This window comes from Gossypium arboreum, chromosome 12 (assembly GCF_025698485.1).
Source record: "Gossypium arboreum isolate Shixiya-1 chromosome 12, ASM2569848v2, whole genome shotgun sequence".
NCBI lineage: Eukaryota > Viridiplantae > Streptophyta > Magnoliopsida > Malvales > Malvaceae > Gossypium > Gossypium arboreum.
In genome coordinates, this window is record NC_069081.1 from 90,439,768 (window position 1) to 90,451,926 (window position 12,159).

Here is a 12,159-nt window from a genome sequence, read left to right on the forward strand (position 1 = left end):
AAATCTTTTTCCTAAAATTGATATCAAATATTCATAATAGATAATCTATAATTAAGATAATGTAATTTTTTTAAATAAACACTTTAACATGTTTAGAAAATATATTAAACATATCATGCCACATGTTTATTTATTAAGTCAAATGGATAAGATTTTAGAACTAATTTATCAAATGAATCCAACATTAATAAGACATGTTTAATTCATTTAAATTTATGGGTGTGCTCGTAAGCTTATTATATAATTAATAATATTATTGTTTACATGTTTACTTTATTTATAATATAATTCTTTCATACTTATGTTTACTTATTTTATATCTAAAATATATGTTATATATAAATTATATCATAGTCGTGATTAAGCATATTTCAAAAATAACATATATTTTATGATAATATTTAGTTGTAAGTCCTGAAGTGATTGGTTGTTCAACCGGACCTAGAACTTAAGTGTCATCGTGAGTTCATAAGTGTCCGAATGGATATATAAATTTTTTAGAGGGTCAAAATTTACTTATAATTATTTGAGAGGTCAAAATATAATTTTATTATTTATTAATTTATAATTTCATCAATTTTAAAGGAATTAGAAAGAAAAATTTTCTCAATTTTAAAGGGTCAAAGTACAATTTCATCATTATATTAATTTATAATTCTATTATTTTTAGAGGAGACTAAACAAACAATTTTCTATTAGAGGGAGGCTAAAGCCCCTCAGTGTCCCTTAAATTATCCTTTGATAAGCGTTGAAAATATCAAATTTTGTACTCTAAAATTTTCAATTGTTTAAATCAACAAAGGGTGGGGATAAAATTTGAAAGCAAATTCAAGATGGTAAAAATGAAGAGAGTGAAAATGCCTAAGGTGAGACCCGTACTTAGATACTTATACCTAACATTCAGACAAACTAATATGTGATTATTTATTGTCTATTTGACAATATTGGTGTGCTGTCATCCGGTCTATTTAATGAATCGTTTATTGGCCCAACTCAATTGCTCTAGATCCTTCTTGCAAGGTTATTGAGTCTCAACAAATTACTTGTTGTGTCAAGTGACGCGATTCTTTAATCAATGGTTGGTGCCAAATAAATAATAATAAACATTAATTAATATTTGGAATGACCTTCTTACAGACATAAAAACATAGGTAAAAACAGAGGTAAAGAAAGGAATGAGTCTTTTGATTAAATGATTTAAATTGCACTTTTAATGTTTCGTAAATTTTAATAAATCAATTTAATTTTTAAGTTTCTTTGTTAAATGAAATTATTATATTTTGACTAATCGTAAAAATAATAAATGAATTAAAAATATTATAACGTAAACCTTTTTAATTTTATTCGCCCTCCAACAATATTTTTTGGCTTTTTTTTCCTTTCGGTAGGTAGATAAATACAAAAAAAAATTAAAGGGAAGTTTAAGAAGTATTAAAGAGGGCCACGTGACAAGTCATCTTTTGTGCTTTTTATTGTAACAGATGCCTCTGATATTAAACCGTAACATTCAAATAAGGCCACCAAGTGTTTGGTGTTTGTTTCAATTAGTTTTAGATTCCTTATTGGTTTAATACTAGAGGAATCCCCTCAAATAAAAACCTGATGCTTTAGTCTCTGATTTGTATAAAATCTTAAGTTTATATATTATGAAATTATAGTTTGGCCTTCAAAAAGATGCTAGTATTTTGATTTAGCCTTTCTGAAAACTATCAATATATAAGCCAATATAATAGTGAAATTACATTTTAACTCTCATAAAAATATTTAACTTAATCTCGCCCTCTTTAAAATTTTGTTGATTTCGCCCTTTGTTTTGTACCAAAATGACCTTTAAAAAAAATCGAATCTTATAGAGAGAGAAAAAAAAAAACAAGCTTCATAAGTTAATGTATACCATATTGAAAATTTTCATTACATTACGATTTAAATTAATATTTTTTCCATCAATGTGATAAGTCTAAAACATTTATTATTTTTATTTCAGAATTAATATATTTTCATCGTACAATGCTTACTTCTCAAGTTATATTCCCCCCAATATAATAACCTCATTTTAAATTTAAAACAAGTTTTTTCCTAACCGAATAAGTGATCGAATTAGACAGGCCATCGATGTAACACCCCAAACCCGACCTAGACGTGCCACATGATAGTAAGTTGTTACGATAAAATCGTTTTCATTCGTTTACTCCTATTAATTCCAAATTTGCTTATTAACTAATTGGTTGTCTTAAAACTCAATTCGTTGCGGAAGCTTAAGAAATCTTTTAATTTATGGAAATCGAGTTACTTTGGTATATCCGTTCATTGTAGGAAAAACCCTTTTTTATTTTAGAGAAAATCGTTTGTTAGTTAAGTTTTGCAGTTTAAAAACTCATAAACAATTTAAAATCCAACATAAAGTCAAACAGTCCAAAAGTCCAGCTCACATCAAAGATTAACCCAGAAAATAGTTAAGAATTAAAAATACCAAGGTTGAAGTTAAAACAGTTTAAAATACACTGGCCACCGTCGAGTCTTCCGCTGAACCGATCCGTCAAGTCTGTGGATTACCTGTGCACATTAAACAAAGAGGGTGAGTTGACGTTAACTCAATGTGTAATCCCACAGAAATCAAACAATAGTATACATTCATACACAGTCTGGGCCTAAGCCCTTTTTAGTATCAGTGGCAGTTGGGCTTAGCCCATTTCAGTATCAGTACCGGTATCAATTATGCACTAGGGCCGTAGCCCATTACAGTAACAGTCATGCACACAGTAATCAGTAACAAAGTTCTACCCAACTAGCCTCTACACACCATATCCGTCCAACCCTACACTCCATGTGGGGATTAAATTAATCCACTCATCCCTACACTCCAGGTAGTACCAAATGCGGACAAAACAATATATTGCAGCTGAATTGCCAGATAATAGGCTTAAAAGTCTTTCAGTACACTTCCTCCATATATCATCATCCCAACCCAATGCAATGCATACATACAATATATCATACTATCATGCAACCATCAGTCATGCGTATACATATATTTTTCAGTAATCAGTAATCATGCATTATTATTCATGCATCACATACATTTAGATCATACATTTAGGGGTCTAGATAACGCTTATCGACCCTACAGTGGGTTCACAGTCGACTTGGGCGATCCATGCAACCTTAAAAGTCATTTCGGTAAAATGGGTTGACAAGCCTGTGTGGGCCCACACGCCCGTGTGGATCACACAGCCTGTCCCAGAATTCCACATGCCTGTGTGGACTACCCGTATGGGCTCACACATCCGTGTGGCCCACACGACCCAAATCAGTCCAGCCCGTGTGTCGCACACGGCCTGCCTAGCCATCACACGGCCGTGTCATGTGCGCACGGCCTGGCCTAGTCGAACACACCCCCGTGTTAAGGCACACGGCCTACCACGAGCGACCACACGCCCGTGTGACGTCGACAGTGAGGTTTTTGACTTTCACCAAAACCTCGTTTTCTGTGCAATCGAGTACACACCTAGTTCATTTTCGATGTCGAAACTCTCCATAGGCCTGGAAACCTATCAAAGAACATTCAGAACTAATTTAGCAGTCTATTTTACAAAGTTTCAACAATCCTTAACAATATTAATTAGACTTACCGCTGAAGAAGACCCTCTATAAACACCGTTAAATATAGAACCACGAAATTCACTGATCCGAACTTCCTCCTACACCATTAATCCACAGATGAAAACATCACTACTCATTCGTCAAAAGATTCGTAATAGAAAAGAAGAGGGTAACTTACCAACAACACTCGTAAGACGCGAAGACGACGTGATAAACAAAATAGGAAAAGAAAACCGAGATGGTTAAAATCACAAGGGAGAAATCGATAGGGAAAGGGGAAAATTTTCGGCAGAACACAAAAAGAAAATGAAAGAAGATGAAAATTGGCAGAGACTTTCGGCAGGAGAGAAGAAAATACTTGGATAACTCCCAAATCCCCTATTTTGCTCCCACTAGATACATTCATCTCAACCACTTCAGTATTACAGCAAAACCAAACTCTTTTAGTCCACAGAGCAACATAAACTCCCTTGCTCGCGCAGGGATTCGAACACAAAACCTTTAACCATCTAATACTCTACTTAAGCACCAAACCAACAGGTCTATTCTGATTTGTTTTTACAAACAATTACTTAAAAGCCTACTAACTAGAGATAAGGCTTTGATTTAGAAGAAAACAAAATTTTGCCAAAAACTTGGCTTGAACTTAGGACCTCTCACACAAACCAAGAACAAATAACCACTGAAGTAGATACCCAATTGTGTCAAAATTCACAAAAGCCGAAATTAAAAAAATTTGAGGCGTTACAATCGATTCATTGGTCCAACTGGTTAAATTAAATAAATGATTAGAAAATTAATTATTATTGAACTGCGATAAATAAGGGAAAAGAGATATTTCAATTTGTGCAAATGATACAAGTATAGAAGACCATACATCAACAATTCTAACAGCTCACTGACTTAAATAGTAACTTTTAAATAGTTCAATGATCATTTTGTAATTTTTTAAAGTAGAGTGACCATAGTGTAAACTTACTTATAATTTAGTGACATTGAATAATTCACCCATAATAATATCAGTAAAGATTTCCACTAATAATGGCTTTACACATGTGAAATTTTTTAAGGTTATATATTTATTTCTTAATCATATCATTTTCGTAGCTTCTCTGAATAAAAAATGTTTGCAAATATTTAAGAATAATTATTGCAACCAAATTTATAATTAAACTAAATTTAAATAAAATATATTTATAATAAAATTTAAAGAGAATTTCACAAATTATTCATACAAAATAAAACTCAAGTATAAAATCTAAATCTTCATTACTTCATCCTTGTTATTACGAGTTTGTTAAGATAATATTATAAAATATATAATTTAAGTATTATTTTAATTTAATAATTAATAATATTATTATTATATGTTTACTTTATTTATAATATAATTCTTCATATTTACGTTTAATTTTTATATCTAAAAATTATGTTATATATAAATTATACCATAGTCATGATTAAGCATACTTAAAAATAACGTATATATTTTTTGATGTGATTTAGTTGTAAGTTCAAAAGTGATTGGTTGTTCAACCAGGCTTAGAATATGAGTGTCATTGTGAGTTCATAAGTGTCAAGATGAATCTATAAATTTTTTAGAAAAGTTAAAATTTAATTATAATTATTTGAGAAGTCAAAACATAATTTTACCATTTATTAAGTTATAATTCTTTTATTTTAGAGGAGACTAAATAAACAATTTTCTATTAGAGGGGAGACTAAAGCCTCTCATTGACCTTTATATTCACCATTGATAAGCGTTGAAATTATCAAATTGTGTACCCCGAAATGTTCATTTGTTTAAATCAACAAATTGAAGATGGTAAAAATGGAGTGAAAATACCCAAGGCTAGAACTGTACTTAAATATTTATACTTAACGTTTAAACAAACTAATATGTGATTATTTGTTTTCTGTTTGACAATATCGGTGTGCTAGCACTTTGGTCTATTTAATGGCTCATTTATTGGCCCAACTCAATTGCTCTAGAGCCTTCCTGCAAGGTTATCTAGTCTCAACAAATTGCTTGTTGTGTCAAGTGATGCGATTCTCTAATCGACTGTTGATGCCAAATAGATAATATTAAGCATTAATTGATATTTGGAATGACCTTACAAACATAGAAACATAGGTGAGAAGAGAGGCAAATAAATGGAGGGATCTTTTAGTTAAATAATTTAAATTGTACCTTTAACTTTTCGTAAATTTTAATAAATCAATTTAATTTTTAAGTTCCTTTGTTAAACGAAATTATCATATTTTGACTTATCGAAATTAATAAATGAATTTAAAATATTCTAAGATATATTTTTTTAATTTTATCTACTCTCCAACATTTTTTTTGTTTTACCCTTTCAAATTAGTTTTTCCTTTCAATAGGTGGATATATACAAAAAAAAATCAGAAAAAATAAAAACATTAAGGGAAAGTTTAAGAAGTATTAAAGAGAGCCACATGACAAGCCATCTTTTGTGTTTTTTATTGTAACAAATGCCTCTAATATTAAAACATGACATTCAAATATGGTCACCAAGTGTTTGGCGTTTGTTTCAATTAGTTTTAGATTCCTTGTTGGTTTAGTTCAACAGCGAATGGAGGGGCTCTGCCCTCTCTTTCAAATAGAAAATTGATACTTTAGTTCTCAAATTGTATAAAATTTTAAGTTAATATATGATAAAATTATAGTTTAGCCTTCAAAAAACGTTAGAATTTTGATTCAGTCATTTTGAAAACTATTTGTATATTAGTTAATACAATGGTGAAATTGCATTTTAGCTCTAATAAAATTATATAACTTAATCTTGCCTCCTTAAAATTTTTTTGACTTCACCCTTAGTTTAGTACAAAAAATATCTTTAAAAATCGAATCTTAGAGAAAAAAGTTTAATAAGTTAATGTACTTGTATTATATTATATTGATTTTTTTCATTACATTACAATTTAAATTAATATTTTTCTATTAATATAATAAGCCCAAAACATTTACTATTTTGGCTTCAAAATTAGTATATTTTCATTGTATAATGCTTACTTCTCAAGTCGCATCCCCCTAATATTATGACCTCATTTTGTGTTTAAAACAAGCTTTTCAGAATTGAATAAGTGATTGAATCAGTCAGGTCACCAGTTCATTGATCTGACTGATTCAAATGGTTCGGTTAAATAAATCTTAAAAATTAATGATCATTGAATTGTGGAAGAGAATATGAAAGGCAGCTTTCGGTTGGTGCAAATGATATGAATATAGAAGACCATACATCAACAATTTTAATAGCCAATTGACTTAAATAGAAAACTTTCAAATAGTTCAAAGATCATTTTGTAACTTTTTAAAGTAGAGTGGCACGGTGTAAACTTATTAATAATTTAGTGACATTAAGTGTAATTTACCCATAATAATATCAGTAAAATTTTCCACTAATAACTCGTTTATTCGTTTAGAGCTTTTTAATAAATCGTTTTTATTATTTGATTATTATATAAATTAACAATATTATCTTTTATATGTTTACTTTATTTATAATATAATTATTAATATTAATGTTTAATTATTTTATATTTAAAAATATGTTATGTATAAATTATACTATAGCTATGATTAAGCATACTTCAAAAGTAATATATATATATTATTTTGTTTAGTTGCAAATTGAGTTTGGAGGTGGTTAATTCTTCAACTAGGCCTAAAATATGTGTCATCGTGAGTTTATAAGCACTAAGGCGAATCTATAAAAAATTTTAGAGGAGGTAAAAATTTATGTATAAAATTTTAAGAGGTTAAAACATAATTTTTTATCATTATTTATATTATTTTAGAGAGGACTAAACAAACAATTTTTATGGTGAGGGACTTGCCTCCTTAAATGTTAAATTTTGTACTTCAAATACATTTAGGCCGTGTTTGGTTGGAGTAAATGGAATAGTGTTATAATAGAATAGAGATATAATGAAATAGAATCAGTAATCAGTATTTTAATTGTTTGGTTCAATGGAATGAAATAGAATTATAATAGTATTATTGTGTTTGGTTGAATAGAATAAAGGTTGTAATAGCATAAGAAAAAATGTTTAAATGACCAAATTACCTTTTTAACAGAATTTTTGTTAGCTAAATGATTATTGTTATTGTCATTAAATTTTAATAAAATTATTATTAAATATAATTTAATAAATAAATTTAGTCATATTTTAACATAATTATTATTATATAATTTAATAACATTATTAATATAATATTATTATTAAGAATATTTCAATGCCAAATATATTTGCTTCAATCTAGCCTCTCACCTCTTCTCTTACAAACAAGTCACAATCATGAATATAAAAATGGATTTTACATCCTCTAATAACATTTTATTTTAATAGAAGGTAAAATTTTTATATTTTATTTTATCCTTTATAATAGCATAATAATAACAATTAATTATAAAATATAATCTTTAATAAATTAATTATTTATAGCAATGTTTGGTAAGATAAATGCCTTCAAATTTTACATGTAACATTAGTTTTTTCATATGTGAAATAAAAAAAAAAAATCAAAACTCACGAAAAAGAATAAATGCTAATGGTGCATTTTCTTAGGCTTCCATTCTTTAATGCTTTAGCTAGATTGAATAAATGCTAAAACCAGAAGGGAAAAAGCAGAATGAAAAAGAAAAAAATAGCTGTCAAATTTTACTTCAATTAATACGACTTAAGACTACAACAATCTTTTTTTTTTTTGGGTGAAAAAACAATAATAACTAACTAATTGCAGTCGAATGATCTGAAAAGTTAAAAGAACCCCTAGACTACAACAATCTTTTCTTTTACAGTCAATCATGTTTTTTGGTTTCTTCAATGTAAGAGCAGCATATTCAATATTGGTCTTTAATGCAAAAGCGCAAATCATGTATTATATGCAAACTGCCTCCATTAAGCAGCTGGCAGCTGGCAGCAGATATCTAAGTAATTCTTCAGTTGCACTAAACAAAGACATAAAGCATTAAGGTTCTTTTACATTTCCCCATGCTCAAGCACGTTGAATACTAGACTACAACAAAAACTAATAAACATGAAATGACAAGGAAAGTGCATCACCACTGTCAATGGAGATTCCCATTATATTTGTAGTTTCTAAAGGTCACTTTCTCAATACAGGAAAATGCTTAGGACGTGTACCATTCTTGTGATTTCATGCCAACCCAGCTCCACTAAATCTCTAAACTTGTATCTACAATAGGTATACTGGAGAAGTACTCACATGCATCTCCGATTATGCACTGATCAGCCATCAAGTTGAATTTTTATCAGTATTGCCTTCTTGCTGTGCATTAGAAGAATATTCCTTTTTCTCCCTGATCTGCTGGATACCTTCTTGATATCCTTCTATGAAACTCTCAAGAGCATCTCTATATGCAGAAGCCCTTGTCATCCCTGAACCTCTGTAAAGCAGGCCTCAAAGTCTCCATCCCTCCTCTTGCAGCAATCGCTATTAAATCATATCTATAGACAACATCAAAACAAAGTAAAATTCAACAAGATAAACTATAATACCAGGAAAATAAGAGAGAAAAAAGGGTGAGAGGAGAGCAATTTGGCCTAAAAAATTTTAGTTGAAAAAGAGAAGCTGTACCAACAAGGTAAATGATGACAAAATAAGTAGAAAATTATAATGAGTTAAAAATTTTCTTTCTAAGATCAATTAAAGAAATATATTAAGATGTTCAGAAAATAGAATGTTGGCAGATGGCACATCATGCTATCATTCTTCAGAGTGATATCAAAAAGAAGAAAAAAAGGTACCTAGGTAGCATAACCGTATGATAGTCACAGTAATGGCTCTAGAAAATGAAACCCAGATAATTAAGACTGCTAGGAGATAAACAGTAATTTAATATCTTCCTTAATAACTGAACCTTGGCCTGGTGAAGAAGGGATTCACCAAAAATATGCCAATGGAAGCGAAAAATATAAGACTTGAACACAGGTGCCAACAACATAATAAAACAAAATGCAATCACAGATGACACTGAGCAGCAAGGGGAAAAAGAAATCAAAGAATAAATTCCATGCTACCTCCAGACAAGTTCTACTAAAAAAGGAGATTGAAATGAAAACCTAACTGAACTCAAGCATTACGAGACTTTGTTCCTTGACCTCCATAAGATGTCTCAAGCACGAATCTAACTGTTTATTGCACATATAATATGCCGCATATTTTGCAAGTCATGCTATATACTTCTTGATTCATTACAGACAACTTATACATCAGAACATTTCAAGATAAGAAACCACAAAGTAAAGTTCCTCACCAACATCCTACAGGGTCGAAGGTTCTATCTCTGTACTCCTACTCTTATCTCCATTGGATTTACCTTCAGTACCATCATCCTTCTTATAATCTTTTGGTCTAAGATCAGGACCAATATCCCTTACCCAACTTGCAGCATAAAGCCTAGAGGCCTCCTTCAAGACCTAATGAAGGATGACAGGGTTTTACTAATTATATACTAAAAATAAATGCCTCTTGTTCCCTAATGCATGGGCAAATAATAGGCTCTTGAGCATTATTTGACATTCAAGTGGTTAAGTTAACCATCAAGTAAGCAGAACAGTACATAAAAGTCATTTGATCATTTCAATATCCCAATGATCTAATTTCCACCCTGATCACCAGCTAGCATCTGTGAGATTTCAAATTTCCATTATGCTTCTTTAAAATTAATTAAATGGAACAAAAGCAAAAAAATGTATTATAGAAAGGAAGTGGCAAAATCATCATATTTGAGTAGAAATTGCTAATAGTTCAAACGTAAAGTACTTCCAAACATACGTTCTTGATTGAAAGTAAAAAAAACCATGCATTTTTTTCTTCCAAAAAAAGGCTTCAGAATTCTAAAATGTTTTGCTTACAGCAATAGCAACGACGCAAAAAAAAAAAAAAAAAACTAACCAAGCTCACTATAATGTTTTACTATGACGGAGAAATGAAAAAGCCATGCTCTTTAAACTGGAAGTAATATCTAAACTACAATCCAGTACTAATATAGCTTCTCCATCACATAAACCATCCAAAAATATAATTATATAAAGGAAGGGGTGAAACCCAGAATCTAACAGCATTCATTATTAAAGCCCAGAAATCATTAAGCAAAAAAAACTCTTACTGCGGAAGAGAAATTGGAAAAGAAAAGTACCAAGTAGCGCTCGTGCCAAGTCAATTTGCGGCGCTTTTTTATGTGGGGAGGACCAGGCAATGAAGAAAGGAAAACTATTTTTTGAGATCGTATCAGACGTAGTCATACAGCTACCTGCACACAACTTTTACCTTCATTTTAGGTTGACATAAGAAATACCCAATTTGATTAAGCTAATGAATTATCTTTGTTGTTCCACGGTCTAAATATTTAGGGGAAGCAGGCTATTAACAGGTTTCGGCGGTACTGAGGCCAGAGGGCTTTTGATTTATTTGATTTTCTTTTTCTAACCTTTTCAAGGTTTTCAGGCCCTAGCTCGGATTTGGGAATGTAAGCTGTTTGGTCCTGCTTAGATCAAAGATAAAAAACCAAAATTAAAGCATGAAAAATAAACAAAATTCAAACAAAGAAGAAAAAGAGGTAATGCTTTCTTCTTACTAAACTAAACTTTAGGAACGAAGAAAATGAAAAACAAAGTAAAAGAATTGCAGACAGTTGGTGAGGGACAATGGTGGTGTTTAGGGCTTTGTAAATGGAGAGAATAGTGAACATTGAGGCTGTAGTTGAAACTGCAGAAAGGAGATGATGACGAAACAATGAGGGCAAAAATGAAAAAAAATAATCTTTCAGCATTCCTACCGTGCTCTGAATGGCAATTAAGAGGGTGAGGCAAAAAAAGGCTGAATTCAGCCATTATTGAGTGGTTAGTGAGAATAGAAAACTAAACAGCAACATCGTAATAGACCTTTCATTCAACCAAACAAGGATTTATGGTGGGCATATGGAATTGAATTGTAATGGCTATGCTATTATATTAAATCAAACAGGGTGTTAGATGTTTAAATCTAAAAAAAAAAACATATTTAAATTTTGAAAGTAAGTTGAAGATGGTAGAAATAAAGAGAGTGAAAAATATCCTCATACTTAGATATTTATACTTAATATTCGTGCTAACTGATATATAATTATTTATTGTCTATTTGACAATGTTAGATCATATTTGGTTTGATATAATAACTATGTGATTACAATTTTATTCAATGGGTCCAATACAAACAGCTATTTAATTAAAAGGAATAAGATTCAATGGGTTCAATATAAACAGTTATTTGATTGAGTGGAATAAGGGTCAGTTCTGCATTATTTTTCAAAAGTATTTCGGACTCTAAAATCATTTTTAGAAAAAAAACTGTGCAGAACAAGTTGTTTTTGGCTGAAATTTTTAACTTTTCAAATCCTGAAAAGAAGAAGCTAAAATTTTTAACTTTTTCTCTTCCAAAATACTTTTAGTACTTAATTACTTTTTCACCCTCTTATAATATAGTACTTCCTCTTTTTTTCTTAGTACTTAATTACAAATATGTTAAAATTA

At 30.0% G+C, this 12,159-nt stretch overlaps 1 long non-coding RNA gene across 2 annotated transcripts; it reads right to left on the minus strand.

The window, feature by feature from the left end:
- Positions 1-8,477: 8,477 nt before the first annotated feature.
- On the minus strand, positions 8,478-11,711 carry LOC108477112 (uncharacterized). Of its 2 annotated transcripts, XR_001870193.2 has the most exons (4): positions 11,427-11,703; positions 11,079-11,132; positions 10,788-10,901; positions 8,478-9,093 (listed from the first exon to the last, which is right to left on the minus strand). It is a non-coding gene; the product is annotated as an uncharacterized LOC108477112 (long non-coding RNA). The 2 variants fall into 2 exon arrangements; XR_001870190.2 differs by having other exon boundaries at positions 10,788-11,132; positions 11,226-11,711.
- Between the last annotated feature and the right edge of the window lie 448 nt (positions 11,712-12,159).